The sequence below is a fragment of the Schistocerca piceifrons genome, chromosome 4, assembly GCF_021461385.2.
Source record: "Schistocerca piceifrons isolate TAMUIC-IGC-003096 chromosome 4, iqSchPice1.1, whole genome shotgun sequence".
In the NCBI taxonomy this organism is placed as follows: Eukaryota; Metazoa; Arthropoda; class Insecta; order Orthoptera; family Acrididae; genus Schistocerca; species Schistocerca piceifrons.
Window position 1 is genome coordinate 542249086 of NC_060141.1, and position 23089 is coordinate 542272174.

The window sequence follows — 23089 nt, forward strand, 5'->3', positions numbered from 1 at the left end:
GGCTGATTTTTCAGGATAGCGTAGGCGAAAGCGCCTCCCGTGTTCCTTCCGTGCGAAATGTTTGGTCGAGTTAGTAGCAGCCAGACTGACATTTTATTTTGTGCACTCCAGGCGTTCTAAGCCCAAGGTCGTACTTCAAAAGCCTCTTGAGGTCTCGTATTTTTTCTGGGGCCTGAACACTGATGAGACGTTGTCTCTCATCAGGTGCCGGCTGGTCTTTCCCAACATTGTTCCACAGAAAGGCAAAAACGCAAGTTTCTTGTTCTCTTCTTCTGTGTTGTTTTTCCTGCGTCACCTGGCGGTGACTGTAGCCCTTTTCCCGCAAGACTCTTCGGGGGTGGCTTAGTTCTAACGGCAGATTTTCAGCGTCTGAGACGACTTTAGCACGGTGAAAGAGGGTGTTCAGAAACACAAAACGTGGCGTTCTAAACACCCTCGTCCACAGTGATAGAGTCGTCTCAGACGCTGAAAATCTGCCTTTAGAACTAAGCCACCTCCGAAGGGCTACAATCACTACCAAATATCATAGGATATTTCCCTAGAGACACCCAGGAAAAGAGAACAAGGATCCTCCATTTTGCCTTTTTGTAGCACAGTGTAGGCACCCGAAGATACACAGCGTCTCATCAGTATTCAAACCCTCAGAACAAAATACGACACTTCACGACGCCTTTGAAGGACGATCTAAGGCTTAGAACGCCTGGAGTGTACAAAATGTAAGTGTGGTGCACTCCGTCGGCCAAACTTTTCGCACTGTGGAGCAACGCCGGTCGGAACACGAGAATTGCTTACTCCTACTCTACCCTGAAAAACCAGCCGTGGCATAACACGCTTTAGAAAATCGACACCGAATTCTATTCGACGAAAAACCTGTCATTATGAGAACGAAGGGATTTTGGGATAGCAACATAAAAGAAGAGGTAGGAATAAAAATATCTTGAAACACCTTCAACATATACGTAGGCTTGTAATTCAGCACAGCATGGGACCCGGCCATCGCGAGTTCAAAGCGCGTGCGGCAGACGTGGGGCTAAAGCATTATCACAGCTAGCGAGGAAGAGAACACCAGTGACGTCACAGCCAGCAACACTGCTATATAAAGGCAAGGCCACGGCGATACGGCAGTCGTCTACCACTTGACAAGGGCCGAGGAGAGCTCGGTCGAAAGCTCGGCGGGTTGTAACCACCTGCCGTGCCTGGAAGCTCGAGACGATTTTATTAATTCATATGACCGCGAGACCGTGCATTCATAGATCTAATTTTGTTATATATGTTATACAACAAAACTATTGTATTACAATGACAAACAGTAAGACGCAAATTTTGTAATATTCACCAGCGCTTTGTGTAAGCATATGTATATTGCCATGACTGGATGTTTAGTTCCGCTTGTTTGAGGCTACAGGAACTGGACAAAACATGGAAATACCGTTAAAATGCATGCTTTAACATAAATGCAGACGCTAGCTAGCCGAACCAGCAGGTTGTGCTGTTGTATTTGACCACGGACGGCATCTGTGCAGTGTCCCCAATACTTTGCAACTGTCTGTCGTGGGCAGAACAGTATTCTATATAGTTTTGAGTGCATTATGTCGGCGCTAAGTGATTCGAACGTGGGCGAACTGTTGGTGCTTGTTGATGGGTACTTCCGCACCTAAGGCAGCCGAAGTGTTCGCTGTTTCAAGAGGCACCGTCTCCAAGATTTCTAGCGCGTTCAGGGAAAGCTGGAAAATATTATCCACTAAATAACAACAAGAACGAATGTGTCTGTTGACTGATGGTTACGGACGGTATTGAATAGGATTGTGACGAAAAACAAGACGGCGATAACTGCAAAATTCAATGCAGAACTGAATGTCGCACTCTGTGAGGTCCAAAACAACACGGAGGGAGTTCTATAGGCTGGGAACTGCAGGGTGAGCTCGAATTCCAAAGCCACCCGTCAGTTATGCAAATGCCCTTAAACGAAAAACTTGTTGCCGAACCGAATCCGCTCAGTGCATGAACGACCAGACCAAGTGCCGGTGATCCGATCAACCTGAATATGGTTTTCAGGCGATTTCCAACCTCCTACTAGGTGAGTATTGGGCTGTTCCACAAGTCTTGCCTCAGTTACACAATTCGCAAACACAACACGTTCACACACTTTCACATGATAACACTGCGCTGAATACAGGGTACGACAGGAAGGTCATACACTCACCCATAAATTAACCATAAGAATTCCAATATATGACCATGCCTCGCCGCGCAAGTCTCCGAAGTAGCGTCAAATTGAAAGACTTGCACCAGGCGAGCGGTCTACCCGACGGGAGGCCCTCGTCACACGCCATTATTATTATTACCATGCCGACCGTGCGTAGTTGTGGGATAAAGTAAGAATAAAAATGAGAGTGTATAAAGTATGAGGGGGTTGGAAGACTGAAACCGCCTAAGTGGAGTAGTTCGATGAAACTATGAAACTAGGTGGAAACAGTGGTGGCTGATATCACCATTCCTTTTTTTAAAAAAGAAAAATGTTCTGCGTGTGATGGACTAAAGACCAATTGGAGAAGGTGTAAATACAGGTCAGTAGTGTCGATGGGGAGGGTTTAATTGTCGTGATGTGACATGTAAGTGATAGCGACGGCGTACAAATGAGTGAATATAATTTAACAAGTGGCATAGAAACACTGTGAGGTCAGTGAAATGTTCTGTCTGTTGTATTGCAACATACTATGTTATTGTAATTTAGTTTAATATTATACATTAGTAACTAGAAACTGGGCAGTATGTTCTTCTGCAAATAACTTGATGATTGGAAGCTTAGATGAGAAGACAGCTGTAATCAAATACTGAATGTTGCTTAAATAAGTAGATTAGTTTTGAAACCCATAAGATAACCTGAGAATACAAACATATAGGTGTAATATTGGGAAAAAAATGCGCAAGTTTCTGTAAGATTAGGTCAGTGTCATACTTAGTGCAGACAAAGCGCGAAGACATAACGAGGCAGCCGTTGAAGCTTAGACACGTCATGCAACCTCTCTCATCTGTATGACGCTGGGACACTGGGGTTAACCTGCCCACCTATTCTGACGGGCCGGCCGGTGTGGCCGAGCGGTTCTAGGCGCTTCAGTCTGGAACCGCGCGACCGCTACGGTCGCAGGTTCGAAACCTGCCTCGGGCATGGATGTGTGAGATGTCCTTAGGTTAGTTAGGTTTAAGTAGTTCTAAGTTATAGGCGACTGATGACCTCAGATGTTAAGTCCCATAGTGCTCAGAGCCATTTGAACCATATTCTGACTGAAAATCGCAGCTTCTGGACCCTGTGATCAGGACACAACGGCGGTGGCGGATCTGAAATTCGTCATATTGCCATGTAACAAGCTCATACGCAAATCACAGTGAAATTAATAAACTCCGTACATATTATAACAATGTGTGTGTGTGTGTTCCACATCTCTTCCTTCACCACTCGACCATTTAAACCAAACTTGGTACACATATCCTTTACTGTCATGCAACAATCGCTGTGTGTATGAGTTCAGCAGATATGACGTCATAAACAATTAACTGCGTGAAAAACTGCCGCATCAGGCATGACGTCAAAATTTATTACTTCTGTGTTGCTAACACTATCTGCAATGTATTTTGTAGACAGTATCGACATATGCTGCTGAATTTAACTACATAACTATATTATTGTACGATGCATATTTGAAGAGAGATGCCGCTTCACGCATGAAGTTGTAATACATTTATTCTTTACTACTAAGACAGTCCTAGAGTTTAGTCGACTTAACCCTTTCATATCCACTGGCTACATTTGCGTATATTGAACTTAACTCCCTCTTACTTGTAACAGAAATGTTTTCCACAACAGGAAAAAACTTGTACACATTTGCAAATGTTCAGTCTTTCTATCACGTACGAGTTCTATCGTCTGTGGGCTTCACTATAAAAATATCACAAGTCAATGTAGCAGAACGCAACAGCTTGTGACCGCCAGAATACACGGAAGTGGTTGGTTAGTTAAATTCCATTTTATCAATGAATATCACTATCGTTATTTTGCGTGATAATTACTGAGTAATCAGTTTATTTATTACGACAGTGAATATATCAAAATTAGTTATTTTAGTCCGTAAAAGAAGCCAAGTATACAAAAGTATATTTTGGAAATGGGTACGTGTTTTTACGCATGTTGCATCTAAAATCATTAGAAAATTACCTAAGAGCATTACAGCATAAAAAAGTTTCCATCTTCCAGAAAAAAACAGTTCTAAAAGGGATAAGGAAATCCCCAACCTCTCTTAGCGATTTGACAGCTTTAAGAGCAAATCGGAAACGGCTGTAGACGAAAACAATAGCCGTCTGTAGAGCTATGGAGATGCGTTGCTATAGAGACGTTTACAAAATTGCGTTGTAGATGCACGATGTAGCTGTGACATGGAAATGATATTTTTTCGATACGCTTCTGCAAACACGGTTTTTTTTTCTTTTCTAATAGAAAATTGGCAAAAAGAATCTCGGGCAATGCCAGTTTTGTCAGTCAGTCTCCTTATAAAGTTCAATTCCGAAATGCAAAGCCCCAGGAAACAAAATTGAAACTCGTTGGTATGCATAGAATACGTGAAACGGCTTCTTTAATGTCAACATTTATTTTCCTCGAACTGGCGAAAATATAGGTGATACTAAAGACCAAGCCTTACGCGGCTGAAGAATTTGATTTTTCACTTGCTCTCGCAGCGAAACGTCTAGAAACGAAAATGCCTTAAAATAAATGCAAATAAAGTCCGCGCCAGTATCCTCACTGATAGGGCGATAAGTCAGAAGATTTTACGATCGGCCGCGTTAAAACGTTTCCGATTATATCTGCTCCCAAAATTACCCACTCGGCAGCCGAGCGGGCGATCGTGGGAGGAAGGCGGGCAGCGCCAGTAACCTCTGTGTACTCGCTGGCGTGCCAGATAACATCAATGGCCCGTATTCAAATTGGAACAGGCGGCCAACAAAGAAAAACTGGACGCCGATGCACGGCGAGAGCGCCCACTTTTTAAACTAATACTGCTGGATGCGATGCGATGTGATGTGATGTGCTGTGATGGATCTGGCGGGTGCTTTAATGAGTAATTTAGAGAAGTGCGCTCCGCTTCATACGTCAGCTTTAATGTCCAAAGATTACTGGTCTTAAGTCCGTCATCATTTAACTCTGGAAAACAATCCAATAGCAGACTTCCCGAATTAACATAATTGTTCCATCAACGTTGTTAATTACGTCGTTGCGCCCGAACAGCACGAAATATCCGTGGAGTAGGAAATTAATTAACTTTGGTCATCACGGGGTCATAAGACTGTCTATAGTTCCGGGCATCGGCCAGAGTAAAACGTACTGACCGTATTTCTGACTGCCCCCACCTGTGCTCACAGCCTTGGATGCCTTCGGAGAGTACGTGTAGGTGCTCGGGTCTTGGAAGGGGAAAAAATTTAAAGTGCGTTCTCTGCTTAAGCTACTCGGTCCCACCTCTGTTTAAAAGTCGCACAACGCGACTAAACGCTGTGACGCCTGGCATAATGTATTTAGAGCAATAATGAATGCATCCTGAGTAGTAAAAGTGTTGTATGTATTGTAATAGTCTTTTTCGCTATCAGGTTTGTGACTAAGATGAAAATAGAAGCTGCTAAATCACTTATAGCATTTCTTAAAGGAGCAGAAGTAATAAAACTGCTTTATTAACACATCGATCGATTCTTGGTGCTACAGAAGGTGTAGAATATTAGTCTTTCCTGCACTAATATCGCTGTTTATTTCCTGTTTTCTTTTTTCAATTTTAAGAAATCAATGGTGCTTCTAGCGAACTTTTCCTGTTGCGTAGAACATACGTACGTCGCCTGTGTACACCGTGCGTGCGTGCCCAAAAAGTTCTTACATTGATCTTATTCCTGATGTACAAGCAACATCAGCGCAGTAACAGCGATGACAGCCTGAACTAACAACTTTAGACAACAGATGTGTTTCCAGAATGAGATTTTCACTCTACAGCGGAGTGTGCGCTGATGTGAACCTTCCTGGCAGGTAAAAACTGTGTACTGGACCGAGACTCGAACTTTTTTATTTATTTATTTATTAACCTCATTTTGTTCGTTGTATCTGCTCGGGGCGGACGCCGCAAGACACCCGTGTCAGTTCGTCGTTGATCCATTAACTCAGTTTTTTTATTACAGAGGGCAGCTAACCCTCTGACCGAACACGCTGAGCTACCGTGCCGGCATAACAGACGCTTCTTCACAGCTCAGCATGTTACCACAGAGCTAGCAAAGAGGTACAGTAATTGAACTGGGGTTCTCAAATTACCATGCTGTGCTTTATGCGACTCACCCACAGTGCCACCGCTGTGAACTCGGGACCTTTCCCTTTTGTGGGCAAGTGCTCTACCAACTGAGCTACCCAAGCACGACTCACGCCCCGACCTCACAGCTTTACTTCTGCCAGTACCTCGTCTCCTACCTTCCAAACTTTACAGAAGCTCTCCTGCGAAACTGTGAAAACGGGGCGTGAGTCGTGCTTGGGTAGCTCAGATGGTAGAGCACTTGCCCGTGAAAGGCATAGGTCCCGAGTTCGGGTCTCGGTTCGGCACACAGTTTTAATCTGCCAGGAAGTTTCATATCAGCGCACACTCCGCTACAGAGTGAAAATCTCATTCTGGAAACATCCCCCAGGCTGTGGCTAAGCCATGTCTGCGCAGTATCCTTTTTTTTTCAGGAGTGCTAGTTCTGCTAGGTTCGCAGGAGAGCTTCTGTAAGTTTGGAAGGTAGGAGACGAGGTACCGTCAGAAGTAAAGCTGTGAGGACGGGGCATGAGTCGTGCTTGGGTAGCTCAGATGGTAGAGCACTTGCCCGTGAAGGGTAAAGGTCCCGAGTTCGAGTCTCGGTCGGGCACACAGTTTTAATCTGCCAGGAAGTTTCAACAGATGTGCTCTCCACCAGTCAGCTGTGAGCAGGCGCTGTTCAGTAGTATAGATATCTCTATAATTCTACGGTTGCGACGGCTGTTTGATGAAGTTGTTTCAGTGCGGATGCACATCCAACGTCGGAACTCATACGGGAATCAGATATCTGCGGGTAGGGGGTTAATCGACGGGGGTTGCTGCGGTGCGTCAAGTGAGAATTTAGGAACCTGGGTCTGACGGAAAGCGTATCCGTATGGCGGAGACGGTTGGGAGAACCATTTTAAAAAAGCGGAGCTTTCAGATTCGAGTCCCGGTCGGCTATAAATTTTCAACACCCGCTATTCCATTGCCGCAATGCCCTGTGAGGATCGAAGTCAATATTTTCTTCCTGTCTCTTTCCAATCACGTTTTATTTCCATTCCTTTCACCCCAATTATTCATCTACTGATAGGCAGTGGATGTGGAACCGAAGTATGTTAACGTTGTTGTTTCGCTAATCGCAACGGAGCAGCGTCTCTAAATTAAGTGCTCAAGATGATATTCGGAATGTTTTGAAGAAGAGAGAAGTGGGTGCAAAGCTTGTTCCGCACACGTTGACCCCCGAACAAAAACGGCGAAGACTCCTTCCGCGACTTGATTGGAAGGAAAACCGCGAATAGTTCTTTCTTTGGAAAACTCATTATGGTGATGACACTTCGGTTTGTCAATACGAGCCTACTACAAAACGACAAAGTGCAGAAATTTGCATGACGGGTCAACGCTCTGACGGCGTAAATGGCGTTCACGTCCGTTCTTTCCTGACGGTTTTATTAGGTTGTGTGATCTTTCTGTGCGTTGTACTCAAGTTAGGAGAGGATGTGTAAAACCACCATCTTAGCCTTTCTCTATTTGTATTAATGCAGTCTCGAAACTTTTTGGAATGGCGGGAGGTATCTAAACCAATATTTAATATTAAAAGTGAGAAGTTCTTTGTCTATGAACAGATTTTTGAACCTGCCCATGAAGATATCTCCCAAAAGCCTATTAGGATCACTCCATGAGCTTTGACTATTAGAAGAAATGGAAATGAAGTCCCATGCTTCCTGACAGAGCGTACTAGGCATGGTCCTAATGGAGGTGGTTTGCCGTTGCCTTCCTCCGACCGTAATGGGGATGAATGATGATGATGAAGACGATACAACAACAGCCAGTCATCAGGGGGCAGGTGAAAATCTCTGACTCCGCCGGGAATCGAACCTCGGACCCCGTGCTCGGGAAGCGAGAACGCTAACGCGAGATCACGAAAGGCGGACAATATTAGAAGAACCTGAGGTAATTAAGCTTTCAGCTCAAAACCCGCATCTGTTTCTTAATGACCATTTACAGATGAGGACATCCATACTCTTAAGCTTCCCATCATCTAGTCAACCAACCGCGCACTCTCAGGCCTCAATCCCAATGATCACGTTCAATCCCACAGACTTGTAACACAGAAGATTTGTCATATGCCTTACTCCGTTTCTTCTTTCAAGCTTCAGTATTATGTTCATAAGGCTTTCAGACATTAATACTGTGTTTATTACTATCCATATTGTGTATCGTAATTCAATACTGCAGTTAAATGTCATTGGTGCATAAAATAAATGATGGCTGCTCGATTTGACATTTATCACCTAATGACACCACGGAAGATTCTGCTTCTCTTGAAAGTATATATATGAAGATAGTATCTGTTCTTCCGGACATGTCCGAAGGAACAGATACCATCTGTATATATATATATATATATGGCTCACCGGCCATTTGACCATCTTCTTCTGTGCGGGTGCACAAACAGTGGCCGAACTCTTGGGCAGGGGCAGGGGCAATACGAATGTAGTGTGTGGACATTAAGTTGGGAATGTGGGTCTCACGGGAGGCGTGCCAGAGATCAAGTCCCTGCAGTCGCACTATCCTCTGTGTCCTCGGTGGCTCAGATGGATGCCGGCACGGTAGCTCAGCGTGTTCGGCCAGAGAGCCGGTTGGCCTCTGTAATAATAAAAACTGAGTGGAAGGAGCAACAAACGAACTTTAACGGATATTATGTGACGTCCGCAACGACCAAACGCAGCGATCAACAACGAAGGAAAAAAAAATGGATAGAGCGTCTGCCATGTAAGCAGGAGTTCCCGGGTTCGAGTCCCGGTCGGCACACACATTTTCAACTGTCCCCATTGACCTATAACAACGCCTGTATGCAGCTAGGGGTATTCATTTCATTGTAATCTCTTGAAAGTATTTTCGTTTCTAATGTTTGTTTTCCGACACTCTACTTTCTCTTGTGGACGGTAGTCACTTGTTTTCTAAAGATGATCCAATAAGCCGAAAAACGTTTCGAAATAAATAAATATTAGTAGTGCGAAAAGTTTCTTTGTTTTTAACCTTGTATGAAATTTTTCTGCCAAGAAGAGACGGAAGAAACCACAAGTGTAATCAATAAAACTTTTAGGCTCCTCTTAAACTGAACTTCATTAAAAGCTGTTCTTTTGTGGATGCACGAAAGTACGAAAAAATGAATGTTCCTGTGTAATGGACACCTTCCTAAGTAAATCACTTAAGTCTTGATATGATTGGGTTGAATTTCCAAGTGTGACGCCTGTTCAAATGGTTCAAAATGGCTTTGAGCACTATGGGATTTAACATCTATGGTAATCAGTCCCCTAGAACTTAGAACTACTTAAACCTAACTGACCTAAGGACATCACACACATCCATGCCCGAGGCAGGATTCGAACCTGCGACCGTAGCAGTCTCGCGGCTCCGGACTGAGCGCCTAGAACCGCTAGACCACCGCGGCCGGCTGACGCCTGTAACAGTCTCTTATTAAATAGGAGTCTGCCCTGATAGCTGAATGGTCAGCGTGACGGACTGCCATCCTAATGGCCCCGGGTTCGATTCCCGGCTGGGTCGGAGATTTTCTCCGCTCAGGGACTGGGTGTTGCGTTGTCTTCATCATCATTTCATCCCCATACGGTGCGCAGGTCGCCCAATGTGGCGTCGATTGTAATGACCTGCACCAAGGCGGCCGGACCTGCCCCGTAACGGGTCTCCCGGCCAATGACGTGAAACGCTCATTTCCATTTCCATTAAGTATTAACGTTTCGAGATCTACAGTAGAGGCTCAAGAGAGAAGGTCTTACGAAAAAAGCAGTAATCATTTAATACTAATAGCTGTTACAATACGTCTGTCGCCAATAAATGTGCTCTTTAGTGGTCTCTTGTGTTATATTATCATTCCTCATTACTAATTATTATATACACACACAACAGCCCTTGAGCACTATGTTTTAAGGTTTACCCTATTTTGTGCAGCAAAGAGACAGAAACAGTTTTATTATCCGAGACACGTCTGGAGGACATAGCATCTAGAGAAGTAAACCAAACTATTAAATTGGGAGTATAAAATACGTCTCCAGGCTCTTTCTGAATTCGAATGAACGTTGCCCTACACTGAGTTGACAAAATCGCGTCGGACCTCCTTTTGCAGGCGTAGTGCAGCACCTCGACGTGGTATGGACTCAACAAGTCGTCGCAAATCCCCTGCAGAAATACTGAGCCATGCGGCTCCTACAGCCGTCCGTAATTGCGAAAGTATTGACGGTGCAGGGTTGTGCACGAACTGACCTCTTGATTATGTCCCATAAATATTCGACAGATGGCCAAATCAATCGCTTGAATTGTCCAGAATGCTCTTCAAAACAATCGCGAACAATTGTCGTCCGTCGACATTGCGCTTTGTCATCCGTAAAAAATTCCGTCGTTGTTTGGGAACATGAGGTCCCTGAATGGCTGCAAACGGTCTCCAGGTAGCCGAACATAACCATTTCCAGTGAATTATTGGTTTAGTTGGATCAGAGGAGCCCGTCCATTCCAAGTAAACAGAGCCCATATCATTATGAAACCTCTACGAGCATGAATAGTGCCTTGCTGACGACTTGGGTCAATGGTTTCGCAGGGTCTGCGCCACACTCGAACCCTACCACCAGTTCTTACCATCTAAAATCGGGACTCATCTGACCAGGCCACTGTTTTTTAGCCGTCGAGGGTCCAACCGTTAGGGTCACGAGCTCAGGAGAGGCGCTGAAGGCGATCTTGTGCTATTAGGAAAGGCACTCGCGAGGGTCGTCTGCTGCCATAGCCCATTAACGCCAAATTTCGCAGCGCTGTCCTAACGGATACGGTCATTTTACGTCCCACACTGCTGTTATTTTAAGTAGTGTTTCCTGTATGTTAACACTGACAACTCTATGCAAACGCCGCTGCTCTCGTTCGTTAAGTGAAGGCAGACGGCCACTGCGTTGTCCGAGGTGAGAGATAATGCCTAAAGTTTGGTATTTTCGGCACACTTCTGACACTGTGGATCGCGTAATATTGAATTCTCTAATGATTTCCGAAACGGAATGTCCCATGCGTCTAGCTCCAATTACCATTCCACGTTCGAAGTCTGTAATTCCCGTCTAATGACCATATAACGTCGGAAACCTTTTCACATGAATCATCTCAGTACAAATGATAGTTGCACCAATGCAGTGCCCATTTATACCTTGTGTATACGATACTGCCCCCGTCCATATATGTGCGTATCGTTATCCCAGAAGTTTTGTTACCTCATTGTATTCTGCATTTGTGCATTCTGCAGAAAACAATATCCGTATTAGCGCATTGAACATTACATTTTGCGAGAAACTTGATTTCTCCTTGCTTTTAATCACTTTTTGCACATTACCTGTGTTGCATGTACAGAAACAGGACAAAACATCACCTCGTTTATTACTCAACGAAGTCAATCCCTACAGTTGTTTTAAATCTCAAAAGAGGTGGTTCAAATGGCTCTGAGCACTATGGGACTTAACATCTGAGGTCATCAGTCCCCTAGAACTTAGAACTACTTAAACCTAACCAACCTAAGGACATCACACACATCCATGCCCGAGGCAGGATTCGAACTTGCGACCGTAGCGGTCGCGCGGTTCCAGACTGACGCGTCAAAAGAGGTGGTTAAACTGTTCAGGCACTGCACACATTTTGGAAAAGACGGATTTTTACGTAGTTCTTGAATCGTTTCAGGTGAATCTTAAAACGTTCCTTATTCTACACTTCTGCGATTGACTATTACACCATCTCTAATAATACCAAAGTCGACTAAATTATTACTGCTGCTAAGTACACAAAGACTTTCCGGCGATTGGCAGTTGGGGCGGAAACTTTAGCCTGAAAGCAGTGTAAGCAAGTACAGGTGGCACAGTGATTAGCACACTGAACTCGCATTCGGGAGGACGACGGATCAAACCCACGTCCGGCCATCCTGATTTAGGTTTTCGGTGATTTCCCTAAATCGCTTCAGGCAAATGCCGGGATGGTTTCTTTTCAAGGGCACGGACGACTTCTTTCCCCATACTTCCCTAATCCGACGGGACCGATGACCTCGCTGTTTGGTCCCCTCTTCCCGAATCAACTAACCAACAGCGTGTTGCGCGTAAGTTGACGAGCAGATCCTGATATACAATACGCGCATACTGGCCACAGACTGGCAGATCAGGACAGACTTAATTGGCGGGTCATTCTCTGCCTCTGCCTCTGGCTCCGGTGTTGAAGGGTTCATTATCGGTTTATCAGACCTGGTGCCACTACTTGTCGGTAAACTAGCTCCTCGATTGGCATCACGAGGCTCAGTGAACACTTTTCCAGCTTTCACCAAGGAAAAATTCCTCGCAGTACCGAAAACCAAACCTGGATTTTCTGCACAACAGTTAGCCGCGGTGACCACTCAGCTACAGAGGACAAGGGGAACCTGAACTGTTTGACAACGCTGCTGGTAATAAATCATAGGTAAAAAAAAAGTCATGAGGCATTATTTGCAGTTATTTAACACAGAATGGTACAGCACCCCGGAAAGAAAAGTGACAGACGTGAATTTTTCGTTTATGTCACTGAAAAATACGTGTGGGGTGCCCCGATGGGCGCGATAAACGTCACATCTCTATCTCGAAACTTGTCCACTGGAGGGCAGCTGTCAGTTTTGTACCAGGCTACTTACGATTTGGCCCAAAAATAACAGTGTAGCGTTGCTACAGGCGGGTGTACACGGGTCATTCAAGAAAAAAAATGTTCAAATGTGTGTGAAATCTTATGGGACTTAACTGCTAAGGTCACCAGTCCCTAAGCATACACACTACTTAACCCAAATTATCCTAAGGACAAACACACACACGCATGCCCGAGGGAGGATTCGAACCTCCGCCGGGACCAGCCTCACAGTCCACGACTGCGGCGCCTGAGACCGCTCGGCTAATCCCGCGTGGCGTCGTTCAACAAAACGACACATTCGTAGTTGTTACCCTTTTCATTTACAAAATAAGTTGAATGTACTTTCTAATATCATTAATTATTACAATATCTGTGTTTATACAGTGTCTCTATCTTACATTACAGTGCTCTTCAGATACACACGTATCTCCGATGCAACAGACGCTGTTTTAACGATTACAACTGTTTTAAGTATTTCGAAATTTCGTAATATTTACAACAGCTGTAATCGTCGAAACCTGTGTGTGTACGATACAGAAACATCAAAAACACAGACGTTGTAATAATCAAGGCTACAGATGCCACAATGGATAAAATGAGGATAGTAAAAAAAATGTTTGTCCCTAGCTGTGCGGGAATCACAAGTGCGAGCATAAATGACATAGATGTCACATAAGAGAACTCAAAGTGCAGAGAGTAACCAGGCATTCTTTTTGTAAAAACCACGTACAGACAAAAAGAATATGTGCAGATCATCGACAACAGTACCAGGAGATAACAATTTAACGTCTCTGCAAAGCATTGCGTTGCAGCGTACAAGAAAAATGTGGGAATTTCTTCTATAGAGAATCCATTTTCTCGACGAAATATATTCCTGCATTATAAAAGCCCGTTCATGATTTTATGTTTTCGTAAACTGTGATCCTTACATTGTACCTAATTTGATGTTCCTTATTTTCATAATTTTCGTAAATTATAATTTTGCGTTTTGTATTTTTCTATTAAATCAATTTCAACTTTTTTTTTTTTTATTTCTTGTTCTGACTTGGTACTAATTTTGCCTGATGGAGATTCAGATGTCGTAGAACATTACAGTGAGTAAAAAAATATGTTGTTTGGTGTGCAAAAGAGGCAAAAATACTAATGTAGGATCATAACAAGGAACGTTTCTACAAAAGCAAGAAAACTAACGCAATTAACTGTACTGATTAGTAATTACCTGACAATACATCACATTCGACAAGAAAAGAACCACAATTCAGTATCACTTCTGTGTAGAATATAATTGAATTAACTGCCAAAAATACTCATATGAAATTTAAAGGAATGATACACTATTTTAGTATGCATTTTACAGATTTCACTAATATTGCATTTTTGAGTTGTGACACTGTTCTCACCGTGTGCGATGTGAATTTAGATGTCGAGAAAGGAGTCATGCGAGTAAGCAACGAAACAAGTTTAGGGTTTAGCGCCCAATTGACGACATCATTGGAGGTGGAGCACAAGATGAGAATGGACAAGAATGGGAATGAAAATCGGAGGAAGCATCCCATGATTTACCTTTAAGTTTAGGAAAAAACATAAACAGTAGAAATGGATGGCCAGATGGGGGTTCAAACCTCATTCCTTCCAGATGCCAGGATGAGATTAATTCGAAAAGGTATTGATAAGTATACCAGAATCTAATTCTGTGGTTTATTTTTTCACAGCTCTTGCTGGACTTGTTATCCTTACAGACAGAGAAGGTTCAAAGAAAAAAAATTGTTCAAATGGTTCTGAGCACTATGGGACTCAACTTCTGAGGTCATCAGTCCCCTACAACTTATAACTACTTAAATCTAACTAACCTAAGGACATCACACACATCCATGCCCGAGGCAGTATTCGAACCTGCGACCGTAGCGGTCGTACGGTTCCAGACTATAGCACCTTGAACCGCTCGGCCACCCTGGCCGGCAAACACAAACAGCAGCTGAACGGCGTTGCCTGGTGAAACGTTGTTGTGATGCCTCGTGTAAGGAGGAGAAATGCGTACCATCACGCTTCCGACTTTGATGAAGGTCGTTCAATATAAGGGGCGTTCAAAAAGAAACGAGCCAGAGACATAATTACCGAAACCAGCACCTGTATGTTAGAAGTACTGACCCTGGCTGTTGAGACACTTGTCCCATTATGACACAAGGCGGTGAATGGCTGTCTCATAAAATTCCCGGGGCTGCGATGTTAACCAGCGCACCGGCCCTGGATCGCATCCACCCGACAGATTAACGAGGAGAGGCGGTGTGCCGGCTAGCCTGGGTGTGGTTTTGTAGGCGGTGTCCCCCATCCGACTAGGTGAATACGGGCTGGTACACACATCCCACTGCAGTTACACGATTTTCAAATACTAAAAAACTGTTAACACACGTCCGCACCGGAGAACACCAAAAGCAGACAGATGGGGCACACGCATTCCGTCCCGAGGAGGAAACTGAAAAATGACGTGCCGACCCCTTCAAGATATGGGATAAAGGCCAGGAAAAAGAAGATGTATAGCAGAGTACAGGACACTATGCTACTCTGCTAGACAGAAAATAAATTCTTAGTGTTGCTGTATAAAACCTGCAAAAAGCCTCTTATCCTAGCAAGAGCCCCGGGATCTGCAGGAATAATTCTCCGCACAAGTGTCCCAACCCCTGTCTCCTTGCTCGACTTCTACGTTCGTCTAGACAACAAGCAAATCGAACAAGCACCCCACATTTCGAGCTGTATTGAAATAATATCAACGCATTAAGGTTGGGTTCACCTTTTTGCAAATACATAATTACTGCTTTTCTTTAACACCCAAAGTGCATACCCAGCGGGATTTTTTCTTTCATTTTTCTGAAATACATACATACAGATTGTATTTAGGTTAGCAAATGCTTTACATCGGATTTTATTGTTATTTAAATTACATATGTACTTTACCTTTTATTTTCCATTATGTGAATCCTGTGGCTGCCAACCAAAATGAGCCACAGGTTTAACTTACTAATCATTTATCTGCAAACATAAGCACTCCGTCTTCAGGCCACAAGTGGCCCACCGGAACCACTCCACCGCCGTGTCACCCTCAGATGAGGATGCGGATAGGAGGGGCGAGTGTTCAGCACACCACTCTCCCGGTTGTTACGCTGTTTTTCTTTGACCGGAGCCGCTACTAATCGGTCGAGTAGCTCCTCAATAGGCATCACGAGGCTGAGTGCACCCCGAAAAATGGCAACAGCACATGGCTGCCTGGATGGTCACCCACCCAAGTGCTGGCCACGCTCGACAGCGCTTAATTTCGGTGATCTGACGGGAACTAGTGTATCCACTGCGGCAAGGCCGTTGCCCAGCAAACATAAGGGTTGTTAAGATATGGTCCGTACTAAATTTTTGTTTATAATCAAATCTTTATAACATATATTCAAGCAAAAATCGAGTCATATGCCCCCCCCCCCCCCCCCCGATTTTTTTTTAATGTGTGTCACTGGGACTGGGATGGTAGAAGAGAGAGGAAGAGAGAGAGAGAGAGAGAGAGAGAGAGAGAGAGAGAGGGAGGGGGGAGAGAGAGAGACCCAATGAAGAGCTGCGCGTTTCGTTGCGGGATCCTTAAGTCGGCGCAAGAGCGTTACAGACAAGTTCAACAAACTCCACTGTCAAACGCTACAAGAGAGGTGTCGTGTATAACAGAAATGTTCACTATTGAAATTTCGAGAGATTACCTTCCGGGAAGAGTATGACAACGTATTACGCCACCCAGAAACGTCTCGCGTATTGACCACGGCGAGAAAATTCGAGAAATTAAGAGAGCTTACTAACAATCATTATACACACCGTAGCCACCATAATGATCTTGAAAGATTCAGCAACTGTACTGATGTTTAACATAATTCTCATTTATCATTCCGTCTCGGTTACAACATATTTAATCATATGTCACGTTTCGATTCTCTTGATTATCTTCAGATCTAAGTAGTTTGCCTCAGCAACCCGTCTTGTTTTGCATCAACAGTACTCAATAGAGTACTTTGATACGTGTGACAAGACGTGTTGCTGGCGCAGCTACCTGGATCTGAAGATGATCCAGAGTGACCGACACAGTAATCTAATTAAAAATATGTAACTGAGGCGGAACAATAAATGGGAATTGTCTTAAACATTATTCCCACGCGCCAGTCGCGAGTGGAATAGGGAAGGGGCATCAGTTAGTGGTAGCAGGGGAACCTTCCGCCACATACTATCAGATGACTTGCCTAGTATTGATGTAACCACAACAGTATTCTAACATCAGTAGTAGGATACGGATTAGGGGTCTGGGGACACAGACTCACGAGGGTCATGCCTGCTATGGCCGTTAGGAGGGTGCAGCGTAATATGCTCCTGCGTTCAGCAGGAGCATACAGAACAACACTTGGAGGGGCGCTTCTTGTGCTAATGGGGATCTGTCCACTGTACATTAAAATCCGTGAGCAGGCCGCCTGGTACTGTGCGAAGAAGGAAAAAAGGGATAACATAACAGAGATACTTGGGGTTTACGCTGGGGATAAAACTGCAATTAAAAAGAGAGGGATAGAACTATGGCAGGAACAGTAGAACAACGAGGATACGGGGTGCAGAACTTACAAGCTGTTACCGGACATAGAGGAACGAGTAAAGCTAACGTACTTCATGCCTACGACAGGAATGCTGCACTTTCTTACTGGACGTGGCCCCTACCCGACATGTCTATGTCGGTTTGAGAAGCCGGCTACACCCGCCTGTGACTGTGGCGCTGTGCAAGGCACGCCAGAACATGTGCTGTATGAGTGCCACCTCTTCGATGACGTAGCAAACGAACTACGACAACAACTTCCGAATAACGACACGTACCATCTGCATGACAACACCTTCAATGCCTTAAACAAATTGGCAGGCGATATTTCGAAAAAAGTCCTTAAGAAATTGCTAAGGGACAACCAGTAAAAATCACACCAACTTAGACCCCGTGCACTTTTCCTGTTCCGCCGGGCCTGGACTTGGACAGCCGTTTCGCAGCTGGGATCCGACTTGCTCTGGACTAGGGCGGGAGGGTGTACATTTAACTGGATAGGACACGCACCAACTGTGACACTAGACTTAAAATAGGTTAGTATGTAGCAAGATAGGATAAGGTTTTCTAGGATAGGCTGCAGCGATACCAAGTCACCAGCCAGCGGGCACACCCACTGGGATTAGCTCAGTGCGCCAGGCCAACATCCATCAGGTTTATACACTCCTGGAAATGGAAAAAAGAACACATTGACACCAGTGTGTCAGACCCACCATACTTGCTCCGGACACTGCGAGAGGGCTGTACAAGCAATGATCACACGCACGGCACAGCGGACACACCAGCAACCGCGGTGTTGGCCGTCGAATGGCGCTAGCTGCGCAGCATTTGTGCACCGCCGCCGTCAGTGTCAGCCAGTTTGCTCCATCGCAGTCTTTTAACACTGGTAGCTGTCGCGACAGCGTGGACGTGAACCGTATGTGCAGTTGACGGACTTTGAGCGAGGGCGTATAGTGGGCATGCGGGAGGCCGGGTGGACGTACCGCCGAATTGCTCAACACGTGGGGCGTGAGGTCTCCACAGTACAGCGATGTTGTCGCAGTGGTCGGCGGAAGGTGCACGTGCCCGTCGACCTGGGACCGGACCGCAGCGACGCACGGATGCACGCCAAGACCGTAGGATCCTACGCAGTGCCGTAGGGGACCGCACCGCCACTTCCCAGCAAATTAGGGACACTGTTGCTCCTGGGGTATCGGCGAGGACCATTCGCAACCGTCTCCATGAAGCTGGGCTACGGTCCCGCACACCGTTAGGCCATCTTCCGCTCACGCCCCAACATCGTGCAGCCCGCCTCCAGTGGTGTCGCGACAGGCGTGAATGGAGGGACGAGTGGAGACGTGTCGTCTTCAGCGATGAGAGTCGCTTCTGCCTTGGTGCCAATGATGGTCGTATGCGTGTTTGGCGCCGTGCAGGTGAGCGCCACAATCAGGACTGCATACGACCGAGGCACATAGGGCCAACACCCGGCATCATGGTGTGGGGAGCGATCTCCTACACTGGCCGTACACCACTGGTGATCGTCGAGGGGACACTGAATAGTGCACGCTACATCCAAACCGTCATCGAACCCATCGTTCTACCATTCCTAGACCGGCAAGGGAACTTGCTGTTCCAACAGGACAATGCACGTCCGCATGTATCCCGTGCCACCCAACGTGCTCTAGAAGGTGTAAGTCAACTACCCTGGCCAGCAAGATCTCCGGATCTGTCCCCCATTGAGCATGTTTGGGACTGGATGAAGCGTCGTCTCACGCGGTCTGCACGTCCAGCGCGAACGCTGGTCCAACTGAGGCGCCAGGTGGAAATGGCATGGCAAGCCGTTCCACAGGACTACATCCAGCATCTCTACGATCGTCTCCATGGGAGAATAGCAGCCTGCATTGCTGCGAAAGGTGGATATACACTGTACTAGTGCCGACATTGTGCATGCTCTGTTGCCTGTGTCTATGTGCCTGTGGTTCTGTCAGTGTGATCATGTGATGTATCTGACCCCAGGAATGTGTCAATAAAGTTTCCCCTTCCTGGGACAATGAATTCACGGTGTTCTTATTTCAATTTCCAGGAGTGTACATCACTGGCACACCTGTAACGCCGCAGGTAGCAGAAGTTTTGTAGATTGAGTAGAAATAGGAACCCTGCAGTGGTAAGATCAAAATCTAAGATTTACCTGTAGTGTGGAAAAATAGCTGCAATACTGTGTATGAAATTAGGACCCACTAATTTGCTCAGGTAGTGGGTTAATATGTACAATGTAATGAGCACTATGGGACTTAACATCTGAGGTCATCAGTCCCCTAGAACTTAGAACTACTTAAACCTAACTAACCTAAGGACATCACACACATCCATGCCCGAGGCAGGATTCGAACCTGCAACCGTAGCAGCCCCGCGGGTCCGGACTGCAGCGCCTAGAACCGCACGGCCACCGCGGCCGTCTGATTTGAATAGATGTCGATGTAGAAGATAACGTTGTGGTACCTCCTAACGCTATGCAACGGTGCACCACTGTGGACATTTGCTACATTTTGTCATTGCTATCAAAACACACCGTGTAGTGTCCCCTGTCACCTGTGTGGATGAGGCTGCGCTGCCGGAAGAGTGCGTCGCGGTGCAGCGGCGGCGGCGGCGGCCGCGGCGGAGCGCTCGCCGGCTGTCCTTGAGGTAGCCCTGGCCAGTGGCCACAGCCGCGGCTGCTGGCCCGGACCGTTACCGCCGCAAATCTGCCCGCCACACAGCTGGCCACGCAGCCCGGCCGCCGGCCGCCGCCTCGCACACACCGCAGCCGTCTCACTCCGGCGGCAAAACAGACCCGCGACCGGCCGCTCCCAAAGCCTGCACTCCTACTCTGTACAGATACGTGCACTGATTCCCAACAAGTAAGTGGAAAGCGTTGAGAACAGGATAGAAGTACCATGGATGTGGTCTCCCTACATCTACATACAAGTCTATTTTTTTCCATCCTCAGATCGTTCGCGAAATTATAAGGGGCAGTCAACGGAAAATAAAACACTCGCCAATTACGGGACCATCGAATGGTCCCATACGAAACTGATCGCCACATGCCCCTTTCAATTATCGAACAAACGTAAGGATGGCTGGCATAGTGTTTAGTGTATCTGGGATTGTATAACAGCTAAGACCCTTAAACGCCAGGAAGGCATCTGGCACAGTCGGTATCCCCGTAAGATTTTATGTTGACTATGCTACAAATATAGCACCATTCTTATCCATCATCTGTCGGAGATCATTGGAACAGCGGAAAAATCTACGGGACTGGAAGAAGGCCCAGGTCATAGAAATTTATAAAAAGGATAGAAAATCGGATGCACACAATTACCGGCCAATTTCACTTACATCGATTTGTTATAGAATCAAGGAACATATTTTGTGTTCGGACATAATGACTTCTCTACACTATGAGAAGCTCATCTGCAGAAACTAGCACGGTTTTAGGAAACAGCGGTCATGCGAGACACAGCTGGCCCTTGTAATGGTTCTTCATTTACGTGACCATTACGGCACTCCAACCCCATTTCTCGATACCAGTAATATCGTACTATTTTTCTGCGAAGTAACAGACATATTTTTGCGGCAATATTCACATTTGGTTTTATTAATGTACAGGTACTCAGATGTATCGATATATTACAGTGACATGGTTCTTCTGTGTGTTCATTTCGCCGGCCGCGGTGGCCAAGCGGTTCTAGGCGCTTCAGTCCGGAACCGCGAGACAGCTACGGGCGCAGGTTCGAATCCTGCCTCGGGCATGGATGTGTGTGATGTCCTTAGGTTATTTAGATTTAAGTAGTTCTAAGTTATAGGGGACTGATGACCTCAGATGTTAAGTCCCATAGTGCTCAGAGCCATTTGAACCATTTGTATTCATTTCTGTGAGACTGTCATACTCATTGACTTACTTGTAACCGTTTTGGCGCGAATGCCCACAGAGCAGTCTTTGTTTCACTTTGCAGAAGTTAAGTTGTTATTTCGCTTTGAGAAAGAACAGTCAAGTCTTGTGTTTGGTTAAAGTGGAAATTAAATATATGAAGATTGATACAAAGCTGTTTCCTTCATGATGTGACAATTAAGAAGAAATATATGTGAATTTACAAGAAGTTTAATAAATATGTGGACCGTGAACACCAAGTCAAAAATTATTTCTACCATACCATTGTCCTGATCTGGGATCGTTTGATCATTAAGAATTTCCTGAAAAACCAGATCTGGACCTTCTAGCAGTCAAAGTGGAATCACCCTAGAATCAACAAGATGAGCCGTAACAACTTCGACGAAATCTACGTGGGAATCCATTCAAGATAAGTGCCAAAATTAATGACTTTTTTACAGTGACTTCATTATTTTCATTCTGACGATACCACCCACAGTCAATAACTTTGTTGTTGCCCGATAACGCGAACATATGCTGCGTGAGCAACATTATTAATCTGATTTCTAACCTACTTTGCAAGTGGTGGTATTGTAAGACCCTCTTTGTGCATGATATACAAGAGGCTCTAGATACCGGCTCCCAGATTGATGCCATATTTCTCGACTTTCGAAAGGCGTTCGACTCAGTTCCGCACTGCCGCTTGCTACAAAAAGTGAGTGCTTACGGTCTATCCGATGACATATGCGGTTGGATATAAAGTTTTCTAACAGACAGGGAGCAGTATGTCGTCCTGAACGGGGTGACTTCAACAGAAACAAGCGTAACTTCAGGTGTGCCCCAGGGCAGCGTAATAGGTCCTCTGCTCTTTACGATTTACATAAACGATCTGGTTGATGGTATTGACAGCGGCCTTAGACTGTTTGCCGATGATGCTGTAGTCTACAGGAAAGTAATATCACACGAAAGTTGTGAACAAATCAATGAGGATTTGCAGAAAATAAATATGTGGTGTAATGACTGGCAGTTATCTCTCAGGCCGGCCGGAGTGGTCGAGCGGTTCTAGGCGCTACAGTCCAGAACCGCGTGACCGCTACGGTCGCAGGTTCGAATCCTGCCTCGGGCATGGATGTGTGTGTGATGTCCTTAGGTTAGTTAAGTTTAAGTAGTTCTAAGCTCTAGGGGACTGATGACCTCAGAAGTTAAGTCCCATAGTGCTCAGAGCCATTTGAACCAGTTATCTCTCAATATTAGTAAGTGTAACCTACTGCGTATAACAAGGCGAAAATCCCCATTAATGTACGAGTACAAAATAAATGCCCAGTCTTTGGAAGCGGTAACGTCCGTCAAGTATCTACGTGTGACTATTCGAAATGATCTCAAATTGAATGATCAGATTACACAAGTAACGGGTAAGGCGAACTCTAAGTTGCGGTTTATTGGTAGAATCCTGAAGCGATGCAGTCCTTCAAGAAAGGAAATAGCTTACAATACGATAGTTCGTCTGTATGGGACCCTTACCTGTTGGGTCTGATTCAAGAGATTGAGAAGGTCCAAAGAAGAGCGGCAAGATTCGTGACTGGTACATTTAGCCACAGCGAGAGCGTTACAAATCTCATGGAAAGTTTG

The 23089-nt window shown here is 45.4% G+C and overlaps 1 protein-coding gene and 1 pseudogene across 1 annotated transcript in view; one reads left to right on the forward strand and one right to left on the reverse strand.

Moving 5' to 3' along the window:
* Positions 1 to 23089, forward strand: part of LOC124796422 (LIX1-like protein) — a 333315-nt gene that overhangs the window by 217387 nt on the left and 92839 nt on the right. The gene's annotated exons all lie outside the window — the stretch shown is intronic.
* Positions 16219 to 16336, reverse strand: LOC124796498 (annotated as a pseudogene).